The sequence below is a fragment of the Trachemys scripta genome, chromosome 9 (assembly GCF_013100865.1).
Source record: "Trachemys scripta elegans isolate TJP31775 chromosome 9, CAS_Tse_1.0, whole genome shotgun sequence".
NCBI lineage: Eukaryota > Metazoa > Chordata > Testudines > Emydidae > Trachemys > Trachemys scripta.
Window position 1 is genome coordinate 94,875,606 of NC_048306.1, and position 27,583 is coordinate 94,903,188.

General features: G+C 42.9%; 1 long non-coding RNA gene across 1 annotated transcript; it reads right to left on the bottom strand.

Moving 5' to 3' along the window:
• LOC117883335 lies at positions 1–27,583 on the bottom strand. Its single transcript, XR_004647236.1, has 3 exons — positions 27,528–27,583; positions 1,762–1,812; positions 1–474 (listed from the first exon to the last, which is right to left on the bottom strand). It is a non-coding gene; the product is annotated as an uncharacterized LOC117883335 (long non-coding RNA).

Here is a 27,583-nt window from a genome sequence, read left to right on the forward strand (position 1 = left end):
CTCTGCTCTCCAGAAGTTGGGGCCACTAGAAAACATTTACATTTTATAAGTAAAGCGGGGGAGGGAGGAACATTAATCTTGCTGCACGTGAAATATAGTGACTTTTACAAATGCCCAGTGATTTATGGTGTCTCTTTGTTTCTACTTAAATTTCAAGTTAATAAAATAATCAGATTTTTAATTATTCAATGTGATTGGAGTGGGGTTTACAGGTAACAACAGATTAGGGCGTTCCATTGTTCCTGGGAATGGCCACTCCAGCTTAATATGTCTTGTACCTGGGCTGTATTTCAAAAAGTCCTTGGCTGTGACTCCTTCACCTGCCAACCAGCAGGGAATCCTGGGAAAGCCTCTAGGCTTGTCTGAGGCCTGGTAGCATGTCAGTGATTAATGATGTAAAGTTCTAGAGGTGACACACTGTGAAATCAGATGGTAGCACAAAGAGTTAATTCTTGGGCTATTTCCAAACTGGGCCTGTGAGGGAAGACAAAATATTTATTCAAGACATTGTACATTTTGTATCTATGGAGGTACTTTTGATGTCTTATTCTCTAGACATGATGCCAGCAAAGTAACCCTACAATAGTATATGGCTAAATACCATACAATTAGATGCAATTATTTACCTTTTTCTTCTGCTTCACTGTAGACTTCTTTTAAAATCTTTGCTCTGTTATGCAATATATTGTAAACATACTGTAGGAACAGCCATTTTGTGTGGCAGATTTGGACAAAAATAAACACTGGCCCAAATTTGCCACAGTCATAATCAAATGCAACTCCACTGACATTAGTGGAATTACACACATTTTCAGCCAAGAATTTGGACCATTGACCCCTTATATAGGGTGACCAGATGTCCCGGTTTTATAGGGACAATCCCAATGTTTGTGTCTTTTTCTTATATAGGCTCCTATTACCCCCTACCCCCGTCCTGATTTTTCACACTTGCTGTCTGGTCACCCTACCCCTATAGCATCCAGTTATAATCTAGCTCATAGGGCCTGATCCTACAATGTGCTAAGTGCAGAGTCCTTAAATCCCACCTCCAAGGAGATGCTCAGCAACTTGCAGGATTGGGTGTTTTAAAAGTGCAGCTTTCTTCCGCCTCCTCCCCCCCCCCCCCCCCCCCCCCCCGCCTCCCCTCGGGTGTGTTTGGTGCTGTACAAGCATAGAGGAAGATGTGGTTCAAGAACCTTACAATCTTAGGCCCCAGTCCTTCAGAGATTATATAGCTATTTAACTCTACATACATGAGTAGCCCTATTGATTTCAATGAGACCACTTGGATGCATAAAATTCAGCATATGTGGAAGATCAGGGTCTAAAACCAGAAAGTGAACAAACATCAGCGTTTGTGCTGAGTTTCCCCTAGTCCTGTCCTAGGAGGAGTGGGGTGAATGTGGGTTTGGCTCTGCTACAGAACTCGTTTCCTATCTGTGTGTAGTTTCCCCCAGCAGATGCACGAACTTCAGCAGAGTCTCTTTAACACTTCATTAATTATTGAAAGATGGCAGAAGTTGTACGCTCCCACATCAGTAAATAGTAATTTAGAGGAGTGGGGGGTTGCATAAGTGAGCAGCTTTTTCACTACAGCTGCACTCCGAGTGGTATCAAAAGTCTTCCTGTGCTTTTTGCCAAAAGAGCTTGTTAGCATAACCTTTATGGGTTACATTATTTAAAAAAAAAAAACAATAAGAACAATTTTGGTGCTAAATATGTGAAGCAAGAATGGGTGAATACATAACATTTTGAACAGACCTATGCTCCCCGTACTTCATTCATTTTATATCTTCATATTGGACTGCAGCGCTGAAAGGCATAAAGACAAATTGATTTCATGATTATATGTTACATAACATCATACAAAATTTAACATTAATTACAGCATCGCTCTTCTCAGCAATATACTTGTCGTTCAGTTAGGGGCCTGGAGAAGTTGGGAATGGTTAGCTAAGGTTATCTTATTATCAGGATATTACTTCATGGTTTCTATGATCCATCACTTGGGGGCCGAGGTGTTCAAAGGTTGGAGCCTAACTTTACACTTCCAAGGCCATAGTTAGGCTCCTAGATAAATGACTTGAATTACAAAAGTGCTGAGTACTAGACCTGGTTGAAAAATTTCAAAAAAAAAACATTTTCCCATTAGAAAATGGGCTTTTGTGGAAATTTTCCATAGGAAAAGATTGATTTTTGCAGAATTTTTCATCAAGAACATCGTAAGCCATAGAGAGACTGCAGAGCATCATGGGAGATATAGCCCTAGGATCCCTACTTCCCAGCTGCAAAGAATGGGGGCACTTCGGACATGGAACTACAACTCCCATGAGGCACTATGGCAAATCAAGTAGATGCAGAAATTAACATTGATCTGACCTGAAACAAAATGCGTTGATCAAAAATTGTTGGAACTGCTTGTTCCATGAAAAGTTTTGATATTTTGACTTTTCTTCCTGATTTGAGACAAAAACAAATATCATAATATTGGAATTTCTCACGGGAGGGAAATTTTGTTTTGTTTTTTATCACTTCTGTTGAACACCCAGCTACACCTATTGAAGTCAAGTTTCAGAGTAACAGCCGTGTTAGTCTGTATCCGCAAAAAGAAGAACAGGAGTACTTGTGGCACCTTAGAGACTAACAAATTTATTAGAGCATAAGCTTTCGTGGACTACAGCCCACTTCTTCGGATGCATATAGAATGGAACATATAATGAGGAGATATATATACACACATACAGAGAGCATAAACAGGTGGGAGTTGTCTTACCAACTCTGAGAGGCCNGTTGGTAAGACAACTCCCACCTGTTTATGCTCTCTGTATGTGTGTATATATATCTCCTCATTATATGTTCCATTCTATATGCATCCGAAGAAGTGGGCTGTAGTCCACGAAAGCTTATGCTCTAATAAATTTGTTAGTCTCTAAGGTGCCACAAGTACTCCTGTTCTTCTTTCTATTGAAGTCAGTGGGTGATAACCACTTCTGAAAAATCAAGGCATTAGCTAAATTGGATTTAGGTGCCTAATTTTAGGCTCCTAAATCTTAATCCTAACTCACTGGGTCTGAGCCAATGGAAGTTGATACAGCAGTGACAACTAATATAAACCCATTTGGCACACTTCTGTATTTGATTGTCAGCTCTCTAGGACCAGGGACCTTCTCTTTCTTTATATTCTTCTCCTCTCTCACCCACTGGATCTACAAGATGAGGGAGTAGCCACCTGGCAGCCTCTAAATACCCCAGCACAAAGTTACCATGCAGCGACTGCTTCCCAAGACTTCAAAGGAAAGGGATATGCAGGCCTTCTTGAAGTAGAAGAGGGTGTTATGCACAGAGGCAATGCAGTCCAAACATTATCCAAACCCAGGCCAGTTGTGAACACTTTTACCAGCTCTGTGGGCCAACTTGCATTCATTGTTTGTAGCAACCTACATGGAACTTGGAGGGAGGATCATAGGTTGCAGGAAGGAAACGTATAGAGGAGGCACCAGGAGCCAGTCTGTGTGCACATGACTTGAATGTTAGTGGCAGTTGCAACATCTCTGTCAAGTTTCCTTAAAGATCCAGTTTAGTTATAGAAACATGGAGCCTTCTCATGTTATTAGCTAGGAAGTCATACATAAAAAATGGTGGCAGTAGTCAGTCTAGTGTGACCCACAGCAAGGAGAAGAGTGTGATTAATAGGATAACAAAGAGAAACCTAGAAACAGAGGAAATAGGCAGCGTGAAGGGACTCAGACCAGTGGGAAAGCTTGATTTGCATCCAAAAAAATGTACAGAAGTATGAAAGCAGCGGAAGCAAGAATCGAGTCAATATATAGAGATGACCATGGAAGACAAATTTGGGACAATGAAGCTAAAGCTTTCTGCCTATCTCATTTGTGGGGGAAAGGATAAGAAGTGAATGAGACACTGTTGCCAGAATAATGCCCGAAACATTAAAACAGCTGATAAAAGTGACTGATGAGTACTGTGACCCCAGACAGAATAAGGTTGTAGAGAGACTATTTTTTTACCCAAAACCAAGAAGCAGAAGAGGGAATAGATATTTACATTACAGAGCTGCCAACTGTGGCATTCATATGTAACTTTGGAGACATTAACGATGCCCTAATTACAGGATTCTTTGTGGGACATGTAATTCCAGTTTACAGCAGATGTGAGAAACAGATCTAACCCTGGAGAAATGTCTCCAAATAGGAAGGGTGAGATGGGACCAAGTGCTGGTGATGCACAATAAAACCATTCTGAGGCCAGTGAACACATGGAGGCCATCCATAAGAAACCCATGAAACTAGTCCTAAAGTACTGCAATCATGGGGAATGGCTAAGGCCACAGTGTGATGCCTCAGAAGGAGGCCTAAGAACAGCACTGATGCAAAGCCCAGCAACCCTTTGCATTTGCTAGTGAAGCCCTGAGAGACACAGAATGGGAATATGCTCAGATAGAAGAGGAGCTATTGGCTGTGCTCTTTTAATTGGAACAGTTCCATCAGCTGGGCACAAGGTGGATGTGCAGTCTGATCTACCCCCGACTGCCAGGGTCAGGAATGTGGGATTTTATTTAAAGGGGCTAAAGTGTCATCCTAGCAGATTTTAGAGCTGACATAATGAGACTGATACACACTTCACACCTGGGGACAGAAGCATGCCTGAGATGAGCGAGGGAGTATATATGCCAGCCACGCACAAATGCCAAGTTGAAAGCATACATAGAGTCATGGGTGGCGCTTGAACTGCTGGCTGGGGAGGCTAGCCCCCAGTCCTGCCCCTTCCACCAGAGGCCCCGCCCTTTCCACCCCAGCCTCGGAGTGCCAGGAGGGCAGGTGTCACAACCCCAGCCCCGGAGCGCCGGGAGGGCGGGTGGTGCAGCCTGAGCCAGGGCCACCCCACAGAGAAACTGGTCACTGGAGCCGCGTTGAGTGGAAGCAGGAGGGAGGTGGAGCACGAGCATGGCCACATTTGGCTGTTTGGGGAGGCACAGCCTCTCCCAGCCTATGTTACCCGCCGCCCATGCATGGAGTGGGGCATAGTGTGCAAAAAGTATAGTGGCCGACAATAGAAGGAAGCTCTACAGCCTAATGAAATCCCAACCCGACCCTGGAAAAAGGTCGGACCAGATCTGTTCACTTTTAATGATAATAACTACATGGTCACAGTAAATTACTACTCCCGTTTGTGGGAGGTGGACTATCTGGAGGACACTCAGGCAAGAATTGTGATCAGGAAACTGAAGGCGCATTTTGCAACATATGTCGTGCAGACAGTAGACCCACGGGACCAAGGCCAGAACCAGGAGAACCAGATGGACTGACATACCTCATTTCTTCTGACTATATGTGAGCAATACAACAGGACAACACCCACCAGAATTACAGCAGTGGAGTGGAAGTAAGTTCCCCACCAACAGCAGCAACACAAACCAGAAGTGGCAGACAGGTTCTAAGACCAGCACCCTTAGAAGACTATCAGGCCTATCAGAGGTAGAAGACTATCAGGCCTATCATGATAGGCTGGTGGTAAAGGCCACATCCCTAAGGTGGGCTGTGTACTAGCAATCTCTGGCCTGCGCAACTCAGCAAACACTGGCACAGAAGACACAACAACAACAAAAACTGATGAAAGATGTAGCAACCTGAGTAGGTCTTGGAGGGGGGGAGCACAGGTTGTAGGAGGGAAGAGTGTGAAGGAGATGCCAGGAGACAAGTCTTTGTGCATGTGGCTTGAATGCTCGTTGCGGTTGCAGCATCTCTGTAAATATTGTCCTTAACAAAGAGCCAGTTTAGTTTTAGAAACATGGAGTCTTCTCATGTTATTACCCAGCATAAAAGACATGCAACAACTGTCTTGTTTTAACCACTTAAACGACTAACGCTTTTCCACTCTGGCTGTACTTATAGATATCCTGGTCTAGATCTTGAGTGTCTGATGGGAGCTTGGTGTAGCTCAGAATGGAGGATGGCTTTAAGCAGCTTCCCCATCCTTGGCATAAACTAAAGCAGGTGAGGATTGCCATGGAATAAGAAAACTCTGGACACACCCTTTGTGTCATCTTGGGGGGTGGGACATTAGTGTAGGAACCATAACCAGAAGGTGACTGACTAACATCTGAACTGTTCTTTTTATCACTTAGCATCTGCTAACAGGGAAAATGTTCTAGGTCAGCCAGTATTTACATGACAGACTGAACGGCACTAAGGGGGCTTATTCTGGTCTATTTGGTAAGTAATAATATATCTTTCACATTTTTCTTTTTAATATGTATTTGCATGATAGACTGGAATGGCTCAGAAGAAGCCGTTTTGTTCTCTTGGGTACGAAACACATGGTGTGTTTTTGTTGTTGTTTTTTTGGTTTTTATGTTTCTATTAACTTCCTGAATACACATTTACTCAGTCCCCAACATAGCAGTTCTGTTTTCTTGAATAAATAATACAACTCTTATAACCTTCCATTACATTTGAAAAGAAATACATCAATTATATGATTTTTTTAAAAACATGTTATACAGATGGAAAAGTTTTGGCAAATCTACAGGAGCCAGAAAACTCTAAGCTTAAAGAACACCGGTGGATTAAAAATGTCCTTCTCTTTATTGCAAACACCACCTTAGATTATTAATAGTGGATGAATATATTCTTTGGCCTTTGTTCGCTTTTTCATTTGTGTAAGCACAAACAGTGAAACCAGACAAGTATTCTGTTCGCTATTGCTTATGACAGGTTTCTAGGCAATTGCACTCTCCGGTTCTCATGGTTTAATGCTACAATCGGTGAGTCCTATTGGGCACGTTTCTGGGGGCAGGACCATTGTTTTGTTCTTTGTACAGCACCTAGCACAATGGGAGTGGGGACTGGCTCATGACGGGGCTCTTAGATGCTGCAGCAATGCAAACAATAACTTGTAAGTAAGCACTTTTTCCTGCTGGCTGTCATCTTTTGCTCCAGAGTCTAAGCTTTCTCTTAAAGTAAAAAAGGATGGTCCTGATCCGAAGCCCCAAAATGTTAGTAGATGGCCTTCCCAGGATGAATTTTTTAATTCTACCCATATAACTCTAGGTTCCTCAGCTCCTTGGAGGAACTGATTATGTTCTGAATCTTGTGGGAAAACACATCTTTTTGAAGGAACTCTCTTCCTGGGTTTACATTTCATTGTATGCCCCATTCATGAGCTCATTTTAGAATATGTTTTTTCCCCCAGCTTCTGTTGTGGTACTGACCATTTAATGGTGCCAACATTCTGCTACGACAGCAACGTCTGCTGATGAGACAGATTCGGTAGCTGGGATAAACTGTGCATCTAAACTTCCATTTTTTTGCAGATTAAAAACAATCCAGTCCTGCCCCAAACTGCTCTGAGCAAAATGTTTCTGTGCCCTACAAACACCAACAGTCAAAAGGTAGCATGGCGGAGATAACAGGAAAGGACACAACCACACCACTAAACATAGATTTGTAGCTGGTCTTCAATAGCTCATGGTTCAAGGAGGGGGAACGCTGTTCAGCCCATTGTATGTTTCTCCATTGCATAACATGACAGCATCATATGTTCTCATGTGGCTATACAGTTCGATCCATGATGAGCAAGATTGCAAACTGTTGTCACATAGGAATGTGCAGGCTTCAACACAAGACGTGGCATCACATGTGGCCCTTTTTTTCAATCAGTTTTTTGCATCTGTCTTCCTCAAAGTGTTTACAGCCTTTATTGATAATTGCCATGCGTATCTGTCCTTGGTTCCGTCTTTGAAGTTATCAATATTTATGCTGCATAAGGGCAAATTATGTTATGGGCGTCTTTGAAGTGTTTTTGTTGACCACTCTTCCTGCACGTTCCAAGTTTCAGTTCACCATAGAGAACTTTTTTCACCTATTCTGATAATGTCCTGTCCCTCTAAATTGAGCTTTGATGATCATTGCCGGTGGTTTTTGATCTTTCAGCAATGTTAATAATGGATACTTTGTCTTGCCAGTGGACCTTCAGAACAGAGCATATGGCATTTTTCAAGTTGTTTAATGTGTCTGTGGTAAACTATCCATGAATCACGCCCATGTAAAAGGCCTTTGCTGTATTGTACATCATCAGTCTTATTGACTGTTTGATGGTGTGCTGGTTGAGTATCCTATGGTGAAATCTTCTGAAGGCCTGCTTGCCTTTCATAGTGTGTCTGACATTTCTTGATCCAGGGAACCATCACCAGAGATGGTACTGTCAAAGTGTATAGCTATACATTATACAGCTAGGGGTTAGGCACAAAACTAAGTTCCAAACCCAAATGTTCCCCACATCAAAGCCAGTTCATACATGCTGCCACATGTGACTTTGCAGAGGACTTCCAGGAAAAGGAGGCCGCGCCCCACCAGGGACAGGGTAAAATACTACTGAAGAGTTTTCCCTTTGCGTTCCAGTGACGTGTTATGTAGAGTATCAGCAGATTTTAGATGACTGAACTGTGATAACAACTTTAGCCCTATGTGGAGCTGGAACATTTCCCTCACTGTGTAGCCCTGGCCAGAACACATCATGGTTCCCCCTTCCTCCTGTGTAACAGGGAATGTCCATTCTCTATTCCCCCATCTCCACTCTCACACATTCATAATGGGAGACATTACACCAGATTCTGATTGCATTTATACCTGTGGAAATATGATGTGACTTCACTGAAGTAATCATGTCTTTCCCCTGTTTGCCCCTGCGGGAATAAACACTCCCCTTCCTTCCCTAGCTGGCATGGCATAGGCAGTATTACTAATCTCAATCATTCAAACAGGTCCCCAGAATTGAGAGAGGCTGAAAAACCATGAGACTTTTAAAAAGGTATGGTGTTTTGGGTTTGGTTTGTTTTCTTTCTGGTTCTGAGCCTTTAGGGTCACTGTTTCAAGCTTTTCTGTGCAGCCATGAGAGCTAGGAACTTGTATAAAAAAAAAAAAAAAGCAAGCTGAGATTCTCATGTGATCACATGATTCCAGAAGCTGGGGCTCTTAAAAAAATCCCCCAGATATAGTGAGAGTGATGATAAAAGTGCCAGAGTTGGCAACACAGACACTGACAAGATTTTGAAAGTCACCTGGATCAATATTTAGATTTTCATGAGGTAGCAAGTTTTGGAAAGCTTTGAAGGTGGCTATTTGCATTTAAACCCTAATTGCAAGTGAAAAGAAAAGCACGCTTAAAATAACAACCACCTCCTTTCTATGCCTCCCAGTGTGCAAAAGGGAGGCTTTAAGACTTTGTTTGCCAATTTCCGTTCACAGTGCTGGCGGGGGGTCGGGGGTGGGAGAGGCAGGTTTATAGCTTCCTCCCCCCCTTTTTTTTTTTTTTTAAATATGAGAAAGGGAAGTTCACTGTAAGTTGAAAAGCAAACAACCAAGCAAAGAATTTCCATGTACAAAGCAGATGGATGCGCATGGCCTTTCTTGAGGGAACTGGGCAGGTCTCCTTAACCACAGCTTGTTTTGTACTGCACATCACTCCGCACTAGCAATTGTTACTGTGCACCTGTCTGTAATTTCAGAGGTTCACCCACCTCAAGCAAACTATATTTAAAAACTCGACGCTGATAAAAAAAAAAAAAAAGTTCAGAGGAAGGGATTTCCTAGTTCACAAATAAAAATGTGCAGTTGAGCGCTCACTAAGTAAACAGAAAACATGGGCAGCTGAGAGAAATCAATTTAGCTGAACAAACAATGTTCCATGTAATGAACTACTAATTATCCTTTTATGCCATGTCAGTCTGAGTGATTACAGAGCTGTGCAGTTTAATTTGACGTTTGAGCATTGCCTTGCTCCATTAGCCTCATATAAAGCTACGACACGTCGAGAGGGGGGAAAAAGTGGTGTATGGGGCGGGGGAAGCTGTCTTTATCTAGAACTAAGTAAGCACCTGTAGCAATACTAAGGAAAATATCTTTTGACAAATATCCTGATGGTGATAAAGGGCCCAGCATCTGGGGACTGTAGCAAGCATGAGGAGGCATCTGCTGCCCTTTCAGAAAACTTAGCTCTGTGCATTGATGGTGTCCCAAATATTTGAGGCTTGCATTAAACTATCCATAAGTACAGAAATAAATTCCACAGATCAGACACATGGACAGGTTGTCTCTGTCTCCAATACACAGGCTCCTGCATGGTGTTTGCCTTTGGCTGCGAGCTCTGAACAAGAGGATGCGTGGGCCTCCCAGATTTGAGAGGAAAAAAACAACACTTCGTGAGCATAAATATATTTCCATGTGTGTGTGGCGTGGGTTGTTGGGGGTCCCTTCTCTCCCCACACACATACACTTTTATCTGGCAATTTTCATACTGTAGGTAAAGCAAATCCCCTTAGTATTTGGGAAATCTCCTGGTTAATCTGGAATTGAAAGAAGTGTATGATAAATACTAGTTTATTATCACACTGTTTGTCCAACTAGCTGTACTGATAACAGGATTAAGGAGAATTAACATGTGGAGAAAGCTAAAGACAATTATTTGGTATATACATTGTGGCTATTAACTCTGAGGATACCAGTGTAATTACCATATTCTAATATCTGGAGATAAACATTTTGGACTTGATTCTTTTCTCACAACAGTATAAATCCAAAGCAATTCCACTGAAGTCACTGGAGTTACTGCAATGTAAACTAGTATGAGTGTGGAGAATTGGGCCCATTGTCCAGTATAATAAAATGCAGATTCTCCCATTGCAAAACAGTGACATTAAGAATAAATTTGATCCAGTGTAACTAGTGTAACAGTTTCTGGAGTTAGGTTAAATAATGACAAACCTTCACCCAAGCAAAAATTTATAGGTTTTTATAATTTGTACATCGGAAATGCCTCCCATTTTCAATATCTTCAGTACTGAAAATTGTTAGTGGACTGATAGATGCTAAAATAGTCCATACTCAGTGGGGAGCTGATTGGCAGGTGTAAAAGTGGTTCAGAGCACTCCAATTTGAGTTAAAATTAAATGAAATGATTTTTCAACTGATCAGTTTTATTGCTCATTCTCTTTTGGAGTAAAAATTAATATTTTCCCCTAAAAATAACCACCCAAACCTGGATACCCCAAGGATATATTTAAATATGTTATTTTTCATATAGGATGTACCATCTATAGTTCATCTACATTCAGATCCCCAGCTGGAGTAAATCAGCGTAGCTACATTGACATCAGTGAAGCTATACAGCAGCTGAGGCTCAGGTCCACAGTACATAACATACTCAAATGTCCACCCTCCAGAGTTCTTGCTGTTTCCACACCTTGTACCATCATTCAATTTGGCCCTTTCTTAGGCTATTCCCAGAGCTTCCACACTGTCTCCAGTTTAAGCAAATTTAGAGCTGTTGAAAAGTATCATGTTGACAACCCTGAAGAGTGAAGTCCTCTTACCCACAGTACAAGTATCACAAAATTTACCGTTTCCCTGACACTTTTTTGCCTATAGGCTTCAACCGTAATTTGGCATGACCATCATTAGAGAGGTTCAGTCTCTATGCTCATTCGGTTCTTGGCCTTTCTACTGAGCCAAGAACCACAGCTGCGATTGGTGGGTTTTGTTATTTGTTGTTCTCAGTGGACAGGTGTCCAGAATTGAGAACACCAAGCTCGTTTGGCATAGGATCCCAAGCACCTACAGGGTAATGGCGACTTTTTGGTCACTGCCAACCTGGGCCAGGTTACAACACATTGGGTAAAATTCAACTCTGGTGTAAGCGACAGGATTTAAAAATAGAACTGCATCTAATCACCCCAGGGCTGAACTGGCTCCATTATTTCTTTTTAATCTGTCACTGTTGTACACATTGGGGTCTCTCTCCAAAGAGCGTTTTAACTCCCATTGATGCTAATGGGTGTGACATGCGTGTATCCAGAAGAGAATAGATCCCATTGACTATCGTAGCTCCCTGGACTTGAGCGATGCTCGACACTTGATTAACCTAAACTAATGAGGCACAACTAGAGCCAGTGGAAATGCACAGGACGCATGCCCTCTGAAAGGCTGTAGTGCAGAGTTTACAGTGGTGTTTTCCAATCAGACACACCAGAGGGCTTCACCCTCATCCTGAGAGAAACCAGTGGAAAGTGACGGCAAGAAAAAAGTACTCTTAGGAGCAAGCACTCTCTTCCTTACATATGTGTACAGTGCACATTGGGGCCCTGATCCTTGGCTGGTGCTCCTGCAATATAAATAATAATAAAAATGACATAGGAGATTGTTTCAAATTCCTGGGAAGTTTAAGGTTTTGCAAGATTTGAAACATGATTTGTTGTCAGCTCTCCACTCATGCACTCTTCCCCTTCATAGGCCGGGAGCTTGGAGATAGTCTGGGATTCTTTCTCTAGGGAATTCAGGTGTGGCAAGAGCAGGGTCTCCTTCAGGGCTCTCACCAGATAGGCACCTGGTCCTAAAGGAACTTTCCCAGCTGGCATTAGGCAAGCAAGAATGACCAGCTCTTTCCAACATAAAACACTGACAATTTGGCAAGCAGGAACCTGTGAAATCTGTGAAAGGCCAGTGTCCCATGCAGTGGACACTGGTCACGTACCGACAAGTATCAACCTGGTCCTTAAGGGAGGCCAACACTTCTGCAAGGCGATAAGTACCATCATTTATTCATTGATTCTCCTGCTCATGGAGTGTAGTGTGCACATTTTGGATCACCCATCTCCAGAGCCCAGTCTCCTGCCAGTATTGCAGCCTGCCCTGTATTAAGGCTGAGGTAGGCGAGGTCAGAAGCCACAACATCCCTCCAGCATTTGTGAGGCCATCCACAAGGTCTTCTCCATCCAGCTTTTATTGGATCAAGTGCATAAAGCTGGTGGGCTTGCATGGACTCCAGCATATAGAGCAAAAGTCCAAGCATCCTGAGCTCGTGTTGAGTCATTTGGGAAGACATTGGAGGCTGGCTGATCTGACACCTGACATCCTTGTTCAGAATGTGATGAAACCACCATGTATGCTTTCAATTCATCCTCGCTGGTTCATGTTGTTCGTGTCCAGCTGACGCATTTGAATCTCTGTGGTGGCCCAGGTTTCAGAGCCATACAAAAGGATAGAAGCCACTGCTGCTTGATAGATGTGCATCTTAGTCCAAGTTGATATGTAGCGTTGATGCCATAGAGGCTTCCAGAGCATGCATAACACCCATAGCCTTGCTGATGCAATGTGTCATATCAGCAAGGCAACCTCCCTTCTTGGTGACAACAGAACCAAGATACTCAAATAAGTTAAAAAGAACAGGAGTACTTGTGGCACCTCAGAGACTAACAAATTTATTTGAGCATAAGCTTTCGTGGGCTACAGCCCACTTCATCGGATGCAAATAAGTTAACAGATTCAACTTCTTGTCCATCAGTTACAATGGGAAGGAGTAGAGGTCCACCATCAGCGTGGTCTTTTTCCAATTGACTTGAAGACCAAGGTTACCATTCAAATTAATGCAAAGGGGGGTCCTATTAATCTGCTCCTTCTCCCCTTGAAGTTAATGGCAAAACGCCAAGGGAAGCAGGATCAGACCCTTATACAGATAAGAAACAGTTTTAAAAATCGGAGTCTCATGTATAACATTATTGGGAACACTTGGTATAAAAGTTCTGTAATACATCAGTCTTTCTCATTGTATTTTACATTGCCAGTGCATTCCAGGTCACAGCAGGTTAGTGTTTTTGTCATATCTTGCAATGCTTGCCTTTATGTAAGTGCTGCTAAGAATAAAATTAGCAGTGGGAGCGAAACAGCAGTTGGATGTCTAAATTTAGAAAACTTGATGAATAAATCTATTAACTTCATTGCAGGAGGAGAAAAGAATAGCAACCCTTTGTTTAAAGAAAAAATAAAATAAATATAAAATAAGAGCTGATTGCCCCTTTAGTTTCTTGAGGTGGCTGATTTAAAGTCTTCTCATTCCAAGTAGAAATCTAAATATTAGTTGATTGCCTTGTTTGATTCATGGGACCATGACTTAAGAAGACATTTTCCAGACAGATCTAAGAGGTTTTGTTGAAAATATCATCAAAAGGGTCTCCTTTCAGCATTTATTGGCGGGGGAGAAAAACAAAAGGCTATGTCCTCTTCATTACATGGCATAGCATAAAGCAGGTTCTTCCAGGTGTTCTGTGCTAACATGATGCTGGCTTCATTGTACCGCTCACAATAATCACATACCACACCCCAGACGTCAGGCAAGCAATACGGCTCACAGTGTGACAACGACCGGAAGAAGTGAAAAGCTGATTCCTAAAATAATGGTGGAGTGAAATAGCACAGGGAGCTGTGGGTTTTAAGAGAGAGGTTCCAAGCTTATAACACAGGAGACCAATCATTTCCTAAAGTGAAGCGAACCCCAGTGCAGATGGCCTGCATAGGAACATATGCACCACTTAAACCCCATGGTAAGGGCCAAACAGGGTATATATACATGGAAGCTCTGATCCAGCAAAGCATTTGAGCACATGCTTAACTTTAAACACATGAGTAATCCCATTGACTTTGGTGGGACTACTCACATGCTTAAAGTTAATTAAGCGTGTGGTTAAGTACTTTGCTGGATGGTGGCCATAAGGCCTTTCTGCCCTGAGGTGATATCCACCTGGAGAAGAGATCACAATTGCATGGATCCTGAGCCAGGCCTGAGGATGGATTTAATTTGTCCCAGTTCTGTAGCCCATCTCCTTCTTCCAGACTAAAAAGGCTGCCTCCTGGTGCCAATAAAGAGGCTCTAAGATGGGAGTCAAAAGTCCAAAAGAACAAAGCGGTGTGACTATAGATCGGTAACACACAAATCCCAAAGCTGCTATTGCAGAACCTTAAAGAAACAGCCCATGACTATGGCAATGAAATCAATAGCCATGGCATGACACTGCTCTTTACTTTGCTTTCAAATAAAAAAAGGGGAACCCTGATAGCTGAGCATGTTAAATCCCTGCTGAGCAGGAACAAGACTATGCCGCAAAATGTTTATTTTCTTCCTTTAAGAATATTTGCTCAGCTTTGATTTCCAGTGTTTCCAGTTGCCGTATCAACCTGAGAAACTTGCTCTGCAATTGACAACATATTTTTTCAACACAGGATTTTAACACTGGTTGCGTCAGCACAGAGTTTCAATTGCTAATGTTCCTTTTTTTTTTTAAAGCGTGTATCTTCCCAGATAGCTCATGTTAGTTTGGGAATATGCCATTCCCTGTTTACTCAATGCTTCTCAGGTTTAAAAATGTCTCCTGAAAGGCAAGACGCAATGGACCAGAATCATCCCAGCCTCAGGAGAAAGGTCAAAACTACAGGCCAAACCCTTAGGTGTCGAAAATCAACATCACTCCCTTAACATCAGTAGAGCTATACTGATTTAAACCAGCTGTGGTCTGGGCCTATACTCTTACAAGGCAGGCCTGCTGCACCGCAGGAGAGATTCAGCCCTCAGGGAAAGATGCTACCCTTCTTTTGGAAATTCGACCAATCAGAGTCAGCTTCATTCTCTAGAACTCTATATAGGACTCTAGAAGCCTGGCTGAAAGAGGAGATACACTGAATCAATGGCGAGCAGAACCCCTTTTCTTTGAGGTTGTGCTGTCTCCCTTACAGCTCCCCTGATGGAGGGGAGCTTGTAGTCCTCCAGCACTGTTAGAACCTTTGCCCTCAATCCAGTGGACTTTCAGTTGCTACTGGCCTAAACAGCAGTGAATCTGGCGCCAGTGCATGAAATGAGTCTGATAGAGTGAGAGTCTATAATATTTTTCTTGGCGATTATACTGGGCTTTTAAAAAGAGAGAGAGGAGAAAAGAAAGGAAAAAAACCCTGAATCTCTATCTTTTTAACATGGAGATGCCACCACAGCAGGAAATAATGGATTGCTGTGATGGTGGCTTGCCTGAACGCCTGTAGATTTATGTAACGAGAAATACAATTCTTGCAAAGGACATTGTTAAATCTTTTCAAAATTTCAGCAATAAGCCATTTTATTGCTAATAATATGGCTAGATTCTTCTTTTGAATCTAAGAACATTTGACAAGAGGGGAAAATGGATAGGACTTGAGGCACTGTAATCTATATTTTTCATTTACCTTGCTTGAAGCTTGAACAACACATGTGCCACAAATGATTTGTTTATTACTCGGAGCCCCTAAGGGGACCGGTATCCAGTCTCGGGAGCATAATGGCTATTCAAATGAAAGCTTTAATAGATTGTTGCAGATTTGATATCAATGCAGCAAGAGAAAGAGATATGCAAATGTTTGGAATTAAACATACTAGCTGCCGCCTTTCACCTCTGGAGCCGCGGTTTCAAATCTGGATCACATCATAAGTGAAATGAGTTTGTTGGCCTCAGTCCAGGTCTCTGGGGAAGATTTTTTTTTTTTTTTTCCCCGTCTCACAACAACATTGCCCGGTTTGAGATGTTTGGCCTCTAACTGGCATTTGTGGCTGAGGAGAGCGCAGGGGTGTTTCAGGTCAGGATCAAGGTATAGCAGGGGAAACAGCTGCAGTCCGGTCTGCTTGTAACAGGGTTGGCTACCACTCAAGTGCCGCCTCATGGCCAGAGGTAGCTCTGCAGCACTCCCCTCCTGTTGTCTCCTTCACAGCGTTCCTTAACCAAACTCACGATAGTTCAAAGGATATTAAAACATTCCCGTCCTGTGGTCCAATTTATTCACTCTTTAAGTACACACTGGCCCTCTAGCCCCCAACCCACTTCAATATCTCTCTCCTGTTAGTTGGGGGGTTCCCAGCCCTCTTTCCCAGAGTTAGGCACAGTTAAAAGCCTCTGCGAAAGCTAATCTTGCTGCTGCAGATCTCTGCCTCCAGAGCATCCCCCCACCTTACTGCAGCCACCTGCTGCCCTTTATAGGGAAGTTCCTGATCCCACTCAGGTGGGGCGCATCCTGTAATGAGGGTTGGTTTAACCCCAGCCATGGGACAAGCCACCCTGTTACTCTGCCCTATGCCTAGCTTAAATCAGGGCTAGTAATCTCACCCTTCAATTCTGTATAGATTTTTATACCACACTCATCACCATAGCATCTGAGCAACTTCCAGTAGTGTATTAAGAAACATGACCACACAACAATCACATGTTGGTCTCTTAATCTCTTCCCAGAGGGAGACGTGTATGCAGTGGAGTGTCGTGCTTTGGAAGGGTTTTTATTTAACTACACATGTTGCTCCGTGTTTATGTTACAGAAGGCAAAGTCAAAGAAATGTGTCTTGCACTTGGAGTGAAAGGGGATGAGGTTTTAGCTGGTCCTGCTACTGAAGCATAGAAACTAAAGATGGAAAAGGCGCTATTCACAAAGATCCCAACGGCCCCTCTACGTTGTGTTAACCGTTGTTGCAGGAGGATCCAGTTATACGTTTGGAGAAAGTCGAGCAGAGCTGTAGCTTAATTTGGGGACACAGTTTAAACATGGTTCCATCCCATCTACACTGCAAGACCATGTTGAGGGATTGCCTGGTTGTTACCAGGGTCCCCATGGTACAATCTGCCTAGAATCCTGGCCCCAAATCCACCTCAAGAAATGCTCGTATAACACCCTTGTCCACCCTACAATTGAAACTCTGCCAGCAACAACTGAGAACATGAAACACTGGGGAAAAATAATAATTATACATAAAAAAACCCTGTAAAAGTTTTCAGTGTCTTCTAGGTTCTTGTAAAACTGCTATTATCTTGTCCAACCCCCATAGCTTTTTATGCAATTATCAATTATGTCGGGTGGATTTCAAACTGCAGTCTGAAACACAGAGGCCGCATTTCAGGAAAGAATGCTCAATATGGAGAAGCACTCCTCTTAGCAGTACTTTTATTTGTTATTTTCCCAAAAGGGAGCATAAAAATAAGACAATGGAAAAGGTTACAGAGAAGGATGGTCCTGTGGTTAAACCACTGGGTTGAGATTCAGAAGATGTAGATTCAGTTCCTGACTCTGCTGCAAACTTCCTGTGTGAACGTGGGCAAATCGCTTTAATCTCATCATGCCTCACTTCCATATCTGCAAAATGAGGATAATGGTAGTCCTGATGTCTGTCTTGTCTACTTGGATTGCAAACTCCTTGGGGCAGGCAGTGTCTCTAACTATGTATTATTGGGAGTATAACAATGGAGCCTAAGGGTCTGTCTGTACTGAATTGTAAACCTGGGTCTGTTGGACCTAAGCTTGTGGATCCAGTGGGTAGGTCTACACAGCAAGCAGAAATCCTTAGAGTGAACCTGGCAGAGAGTCTCAAGCCCATGTCTATAGACTCAGGCTTACAGAGCTTGCATCAGGGCAGTAAAAATAGCTGTATAGACAACTCAGGTGCCAGATTCTGTGTGCTTTTTAGTAAGTTTGATTCTTTTCAACCCTCATTGGGCCTTAGGATGTTTTTCCAGAAAGTTATCTTGCCTAAACTTTAATATGGCTAGCAGTTGATTTTAGAAACGAGTAAGGAGATGCCAGTAGATTTATAGGAAGCAAGAGTAACAGCCATTCATAAAAATATTTGAAATATTGTACAGAATGGGTCTCAAACCCTATAGCTTGGGGTGATGATGTTTTGGTGCTATTGCTGTAGAATAATATGGTATTTGTAAATGGAAAGATGAGTGGATGCGTTACTACTATTTGGTCCACACTTTTCAGTGAGACTGAAAGCACTGACCACTCCATGACCTGTCCTAAAAAGTAGAGCTGGTTGGGAATTTCCCAACGAAGTGTTGTTTCACTGAAAAATGTTGATTTGTAGAAACTGAAATTGTTTGAGACAGAGGGCTGGTTTCAGCGAATCTCCCGATTCTAAAAAAAAATCAATTTTTTTTAAATTGTCAAAACGTCCCAATATGATAGTTTTGAAACAAAAAGTTTTGTGTGTATATTCTAAATGATTCTTTGTTTTGAAATTTTAATTTATTCTAAAAAGGTTTTTTTTTCTAAACCATCAAAATTGCAGTGAAATGTTTCAAAATTATCAAAATGAAATGTGGTGTTTGAGCCAATTTCAAAAATCTTTCAAATTATTCATTTGTGAGAATTTTCAAGATTGACTTTTTGTCTGTTTCAGGATGGGAAATTTTTTTTGAAAAGTTTCATGGGATGGGAAAGCCATTTGCCATCTGGCTCTACTCAGAAGAGACCAAGAAAATTTTTTTGTTCTCTTCTTGGTCCCACTTAAGTATGGCCATGCTGGGTCAGACCAATTGTCCATCTAGCCTAGTACCCTGTCTTCTGACAGAGGCCAGCAGCAGATGCTTCAAAGGAAATGAACAGGATGGCAACTATAAAGCAATCCATCCTCTATTCTCAAGTCCTAGCTTCTGGCAGTCAGAGGTTTAGGGACACCCCAAGTGTGAGGTTCCATCCCCGACCATCTTGGCTAATAGCCATTAAGGGACTTATACTCCATGAATTTATCTAATTTTTTTCTGAACCTAGTTATTCTTTTGGCCTTCACAACATCCCCTGGTAACAAGTTCCACAGGTTGACAGTGCATTGTGTGAAGAGGTACTTCCTTCTGTTTGTTTTAAAACTACTGCCTATTAATTTCATTGGGTGACCCCCTGTTCTTGCTTTATGTGAAAGGGTAACACTTCCCTATGCACTTTCTCCACATCATTCATGATTTTATAGACTTCTATCATATCCCCCTGAGTTGTCTCTTTTCTAAGATGAACAGTCCAAGTCTTTTTAATCTCTTCTCATATGGAAACTGTTCCATATCCCTCATCATTTTTGTTGACCTTCTGTATCAATACTGATAGATCTTTTCTTGAGATGGGACGACCAGAACTGCATGTAGTGTGCAAGGTGTTGACATACCATGGATTTATATAGTGGCATTCTGACATTTTCTGTCTCATTCTCTATCCCTTTCCTAATGGTTCCTAACATCCTGTTCGCTTTTTTGACTGCTGCTGCTTTCATACCAATGCCATTTTCTTCATGCTGCTTTCCACGACCAACTCTGAGCCAGACTCTCAGGTTTGTGTGAATAGCAAGTCTTTTTTTTTTTCTTTTAAAAAAAAAAACAAAATGTTTCCTGAGTATAGAAGGGTGTCTGATCACAAACAGCTTTTAAAATTATTTTGGTAAATAGTTTGAAACCAGACCACGAAGTCTCTCGTAACTGTAGGCTTGTCCTAATTTGGTTTTTCACTGGCAGCCCATTTTCATTTTCTTCCCCAACCCTCGCACCCCCTCCCGCCAGAGCAAAACATTGCATGTTACTTTTGAATCAGGGTTTGTAGGAAGTTGCTACATCGAACAAGATCCATAAGTAAACAGCGACACCTTGTGGACAAACTGTATCAGCTTTTCCAAAATATGGAAAAGGCTTGTTGACATATTCCTATACACCTCTACCCCGATATAACACGACCCGATATAACACGAATTCGGATATAACGCGGTAAAGCAGTGCTCCGGGGGGCGGGGCTGCGCACTCCAGTGGATCAAAGCAAGTTCGATATAACACCTATAAGTTTCACCTATAACGCCGTAAGATTTTTTGGCTCCCGAGGACAGCGTTCTATTGAGGTAGAGGTGTACTTTACCCTCTGTCCTAGAAAAATCAAATTTCAAATGGAATGAATTAAATGTGCCATATGTTGTGGTTCGTGGTAGTATCAAGAAAGAGTCTTATTTCCAAATTTCTGCAAAAGTAAAGGTGCCCAAAGCAGTGGCCAATACAGATAGAGGATCTGGAGTATTCTAAGCTCCGGGCATGGACACAGCTCCAAATAATGTCAGTGGAGATGATGAGGGGAGAATAGACTCTCAGTTGCAACACCTGGAATTCAAAAGGTAAAGAAGCAAAACATGACATGCTATAGAAATGCTCATCACAGGACTTGCTGGGAATTAGCGGATGCTCACATAAACAAAGGCTCAGTACTATATCCATCAAAATGAACTGAGGGATAGCTCAGTGGTTTGAGCATTGGCCTGCTAAACCCAGAGTTGAATTCAATCCTTGAGGGGGCCATTTAGGGATCTGGGGCAAAAATCTGTCTGGGGATTGGTTTTGCTTTGAGCAGGGGGTTGGACTAGATGACCTCCTGAGGGAGGTCCCTTCTAACCCTGATATTCTATGATCCATTAGTACAGTTCTGCCTGTAAAGAGTGCAGAAGTTCACGAGGACTTCCATACAAGTAATAGTATGTGCACATCTCTCACCAAGTCAGGTTAAAATGAATGACTAGCTCTGGTCAACTGATATGTTGAGAAGAATATTTGTTACAAATTTGGCCCTTTATCCTGTATATGCACCCATACTAAGCTGAGCATTCACCATCCAGAATGAACAAACTACGTTCATCTCATGCTACCATTCATTTCTTCTCTTTGCTCCACGTGATAAGTATTGTTTCTGCTCCCTGACTGAAACCTTTCAAGCCAGCGACGATGGCATAACAGACTCTCTAGCGTTTTTGTGGAGGGAATAATTATTTGTGCTGAAATTCACGAAGCTTGCATGATTCTCAGACTTCGTCAGTTATATCGAGTGGCTGTCCAGATACTCGCACACTAATAATAGGACCTTACAAGTCACGGCAAACTGAATTTGGTGCTCTTGCACAAAACTATTTGTGAACTAGGGTTTCTTTCATGTTCAGCCAGCTCTCCTAAACCCTCACTTTAACACAGGCTAGAGCTGCAAAGCTCCAAACCCAACCTGCCTCAGTGAGAGAAATGGACGTAATGGTTACTTCTATGGAAATCCTTGTGAAACTTCTGCACTCTTTGCAGGCAGAACTACAGTAATGGGTGGTAGGTTCATATTGACCCATCTAAAATTGAGCCCTTGTTTATGTGAGCATCAGTTAATGCCCAGCAAATCCCTTGATGATCATTTCTATCGCACTTCATGTTTTGTTTCTTCTATGGAAGCTCCTTTGAGGATCATGCCCATAGTTTGTCAATGGTGCTGTAGGAGTCTGATTCCAGGATCAGTAATGCTGGTTTGACAAAGGTCTAAGTGTGACTTCAACAGATTGACTCCTGATTTACATACACAAGGATAACCACGAGAGAAGAATCGGGGCCTGTGTTTCTGCCAGCCAGGGTTCTTGCAAAATGTCCGTTTTTAAACTTACGTATTTATTATTTATTTGCATTGTGCATCACGGCAAAGGAGAGCTTTATGGGAGGATTTGAAGGTGGACAGTGAGGTGTCTCTGTAGGTGTTTACAGGGAGCTTAAAGTGAGCGATGAAGGCTGGCATCACTGGCCAGTCAGAGGCAGGAGGCAAAATCATGATTGCCTCTGCGAGATGATAGGTTGCATAGGGATAGACTGTGAAGGGCCTTGAAAGTAAAGCCAGGTAGTTTCTGTTCGATGGGATGGAGAAGAGGGAGCCGGTGAAGAAGTGCAAAGAAAAGTGTAACATGGTCAAAACAACAAGCTAGGGATCTTTGCAGAAGCATTTGGGATAGATATGAGCAAGGCAAGATGGGATTTGTCAAGGCCAGAGAAGGGGGTGTTGATATTGTGACAGACTGACAATATCCTGGACAAGCCTTATGGAATTAAGATAAACTTTACTGAGTTAAGTTAAACCTTATTGAACTGGGTTTAATACCTTTGGGGTCCATTGTATTTTAAAAAATGCAGTTGTCTGTTGTGGCATTTTATGTAACTCCTCTAGTAGGTGGGGGATGGTAATGTACTTCTTCTGTTATCAGCCCCGTGAAGCCCAGGAGAGGTGCGCATATACTAGTTCCCATGGGTAGCGGGTATCCATAGGCCAGGGAAGGCTATGCCTCCCCAAACAGCCAGGCGTGGCCCTGCCCAAGTTCTGCCCTGAGGCCCCACTCCTGCATCCCGCTCTTCTCCCGTGGCCCCGTCCACACTGCTCGTCTTCCCACTCTTGCTCAGCCTCTCCCCTGAAGCGGGTGGGGGCTGGGGCTGGGATGAGGCTAGGGTGGGCCGGCCAGCAGCTCAGGACTCAGGGCGGTTGGTGCTCAGGCCAGCTGGCCGGGACTTGGGGCAGGTTGGCCGGGAACCTGGGCTTGCTGGTGGGCCAAGATTCATGGTGGTCAGTGGGCCAGGACTTGGGGCAGCTGGAGCTGGGCTCCTCTGGGCACGGTGGGGGACTCGGGGTTCTGGTGGGGGAAGGAGTGCAGAAGGGGCAGGGTAAGGTGGGGCCTCGGGTGGAAGGGGTGGGGCTGGAGTTAGCTTCTGCGAACAGGGGGTTCACGCACTGCCCATGCTAGTTCCAATTGGATTCTCCAGGGACCAACAGACAAAGAAAGGAGTTTTGGATAAACAGCCTGATTTTACACAGGCTCAGGGCCTTCTTCCTGATTCAGCCGAGATATTAGCACCCCTGCTTTGCAGAAGGCCCCAATCCTTAGGGAAGGGTTGGAAGAACTGAGCCTATGGAGGCCCCATAATACTGGATGCTTGTTCTGAGCTGAAGCTGCAATGAACTTGAAATCACAAGGAAACCCCTTGGGTTGGGTGTTGGAGGCCTGCTCCTGCCAGAGCCCCACATGAAGGTTGTGGTGATCTCTGGTTCTTTTATTATTTTTAATGTGTTTTCTCTGTAATGCTTTTACCTTAAGAATAAAATAGCCTTGTGTAAAAGAACTGCATGGTAACTATAACTGTGGGCAATCATGCTATTAACCATCCCTGAAGAGCAAGCAAGCAGGCAGGCCTGCTTGGGCAGCCTGTCTCTGCCGGGAATAACACAGTGATGGCAGGGAACTGTGCAGCCTGGAGGTACTTCAGTCAGAAGAGAGTGAGATGCAGGTCTCTACCCAAGAAAGGCAGCAGCCCAGGGAGCTGGAAGCCTGAGAGTGGGTGCCCTTGGTGAACCACTGAGCTGAAATACAGGTGCAGTTGCCCTGAAGTGTGACAGATATTGCAGGAGTCAATGTTCTATTAGTCAACTTGATATTATCTAGTCTTTGAATTTCAGGGATTTTTTTCTTCACTGTTGTTTTTAAGAATGAAAAGCTATTTTCAAAATGAAGAATATTCTGAGATTTGATTGGTAAGGCATTATTTTTACTGGTAAGCTGATTCAAGGCCTCTGGTATTTTTCTTTCCAGCTATCAAACAGAGGTGTCCCTCACTAAACCAAACCAAACCAAAAAATCATGTGAGACCTTATTGCCTGTCAAAAACCAAATGGAACTCTATATGTAAGTAGCCTAGGGTGACTTCACACTGCAAGTTGGGACACTTTCTGATTTGAATATGGTTGTGTTTGCAAAACAAACACTTGTGTAACAGAATCTACCCTATATTTAATGCAGGCTTTCATTGAGCTATTTTATATTTCTTTTTCAAACATACTTTTGGACAATTCTCCAGTTATCATGGAATAGTCACTGGAAGGGACTTTAAGGTGCCCCCGGACTCCTTGTTGTTTTTGTGGCTACAGACTAACCCAGCTACCCCTCTGTCACTGGAAGGCAGTATTTCCTAGTGGCTAGTACCTGGGGTAAGGATACTATTTCTGGCTGTGCCAAGGGCTCACTGCATAACCTTGAGCAAATTCCTTAACTGCTCTGTTTATCTGTCTGTAACATGGGTTTAAAAATACTTACCTAATGGAGGTGTTAGAGAGACAATGTCTCTCTTACCAACAGAAGTTGGTCTTATAAAAGATATTACATCACCCACCTTGTCGCTCCAATATCCTGGGACCAACATGGCTACAACACGGCAAACAATAATGGGGGTATTGTAATACATAGGTAATAGCTGAAGGATCAGAGATCCTTGGGGGAAAGGTGCTATAGAAGAGAAAAGTATTATTATTACTAAATTGAACATTTTTCCCTTCTCCCAAAACGCGTGAATTTACCGTAAATTACACAGCTGTAGGGGCAGGTTATCTTCTCACTCAGATGGATGTAAATGAGAAGGAACTCTTTTAAAGTCAGTCGAGTTACAATAGTGTAAAAAAAGAATATGCGAGCTTAGAATCAGGCCCATCCGTTCATACTGGTCACGTCAACTTTTAATGAAAATAAAATGGGTGGAAAAACAGGAATGTATCAAAGATTTTTTTTGGAATTTTTTAAACTTAGAAATAAGATGTCTGGACTGACAATCCTGCAAGAAAAAGATAATCCCTACAAACCCAAATATTAGTCACATTAGCCTGTCTATCTATTTAATAGAAATTCAACTCCCCTGCTGAATCATTTTTCAACTTCTTTCCATGGACACCTATAATATTGTAGAGACCCTATTTAAAAAAAAATAGCCCCACTAAATATTCACCTCATTGACAAAATACCAATTTCATTCAACAGAATCGTAATTAAGCTAGTTTGGAGGTTGAGGAGGGCTGGCATATCCCCTTAACTGTGGGTAATGAAAGCCCAAAATAGACTCGGGCAGCTTAACATTCATGACTTGGAATCCTGCCCTTAACAAACGTATTGGATGTTCTTACATGGCCTCCTGGCTGCTTATGCTCATATATCCATGTGCTTTGATGGCATCGTGCCCAATCACAAGGTGGCATGCCAGTTTCGCTGGGGGCATAGGTACCACACAAAGAGGCGGGGTTTGCTGGGCAACCTGCCTAATGCTGGAAGGGGCATCGCTTATGTGTGAAATTCCCTTCCATTGTGATAGCAGCGCCACACTGGTGCCACAAAGCCCCTCAGACTTATTAATACACTTGTGGGCCAATAGGCCGATGGTAGAAGACAAGTTGCTCCTGGGTAATCATGGCTGCCAAATAGACAAATTATATAGCTGCAGGTACCTATTACAGCCAGGGATAGGGTGTAGAAATGTCTAATTGCATTTGAGTCCATCCCTCAGATAGTCCATGTGTATGACGATCCTGCACAGACAGAAGGTTCAGGGGACGAGCTGAGTCACAAATGGCTCCGTTTCCTCGCATGCAATCCTGATGCCGAGGGGCTCGTTGGAACTTTTCCATCCCCACTTCTTTTTTGACTAAACTAAAGTTTTGGGGGAAAGTGTCCCTAGCTTTCCTCAGAAAAATCTCCTCCTGTTTTTCATTGGCATATCAGAAATCAAATCGTTTTCAATTATCGGCTGAAAATGTTTGGGTTTCAGATGAATATTTACAGATATTGGTGGTCAAAGAGCATACATTTTCCAGTTTGGGGTTTTTTTTTTCAACAAAAAGGCTGACTTTTCCAATGAAATTTTTGGTACAAATGAAGAAAATTAATTTTCATCTAAATTGACTGGGGGGAAATAACCCTTTTTGAGCTAGCTCTGCTACTAACATTCATGGAGTTGCCCAGATGTACTGGGGGCAGAAATCATCCTAAAGAGTGAGCCCAAAGCAGAGCAGTGCACTGACCCTGAGAAATGGGGAATTGCTAAGGGCCAGACTCTGCCTTTTAGGGCAAAGTGCTTAGTAAAGGTCATCACTGTCCCCAGGGGAGCTTTCTGAGCCATTCTCAGAAAGGCAGAGCACCTCCTGTAGTTCTCTAATTGCACAGGAGGGAACACAATTTTTGATCCCCCTTTAAGGGATATAGCTTACTCCCTCCCCTAAAGAGATGGCGCCATGGCTCTTTCTACTTCCTACCCCGCCTCAGATGGTTGTGTTTGTTCTGTACTCTGTTCTGTCTTCCAGATCATTAATGAGTATGTTAAATACACTGCAGTCCTCGTTCCCAGTCCACTGCTCTATCCATTAGACCACAGTACCTCATCTGGTGATTTGCAATGCCTACTGTGCATGAGGCAAACATAAAAAAGCATAAGGAGTAAGCCTTAGGTGACGCTCAAGAGACAGCCGAGTCACCTAGCTCCTGATCAGTATTATAGCGATGACTGAGGTAGATAAACACAGCTGGCGTGTTGCATAAACCTCTGGGTCAGATCTTCAACTTGTGTAAATTAGTGTAGCTCCCCTGAAGTGAACAGAGCTCTGCTGATTTACACCAGGTGAAAATATGGCCCTCTGAGTGGAGATGCCTGATAGGAAGAGAATAACCAAAGAATAGGCAAAACTAAGAAATGTGTTTGTCAGTAGGCAAGATCTGCTGCTGTTGACCCTTTTGCCGTTAACTCTGTCTGGGTTATGGCTCTGAATGTGGTAGTAACCAAAAGCCTTTAGTAAGTGATGGTTGCTAGGTAACCAGGGAGGCTGGACCAATGGGTTGCTATTTCCCCAGAGTGGGAAATGAGAATCCCCCTTACCTGTGCCAATAGGTCCAAGCTGCTGCGGAGGGGGATGCGAGTGAAGGTCAAAGGAGAAGTGGTAAGAGTGGAATGGAGTGTGTGGGATCACTTGTAATAAGAGAACAACAAAATAGGTCTCTAGGAGAGAGGAAGGGGACATGATGGTGTGTGTTTTCTGTGCACTAGGCTGCTGACTGAACACAAAATGGCAGCTGCCTGTGCATCGGTCATTTCTTCATTCTCCAAGGGTGCAGTAAAATAGTGTGACCAGATGTCCCGATTTTATTGGGACAGTCCTGATATTTGGGGCTTAGGCTTATATTGGTACCTATTATCCCTCACCCTCATCCCAATTTTTCACACTTGCTATCTGGTCACCCTAAGTACATAGAAAAACAAGTCACAACAGATACAAACTACTTACAGCACATCTTTCATGCCTCTTCATTTGGTAAAAAGTGATGGCACTCCTGAGGCCTG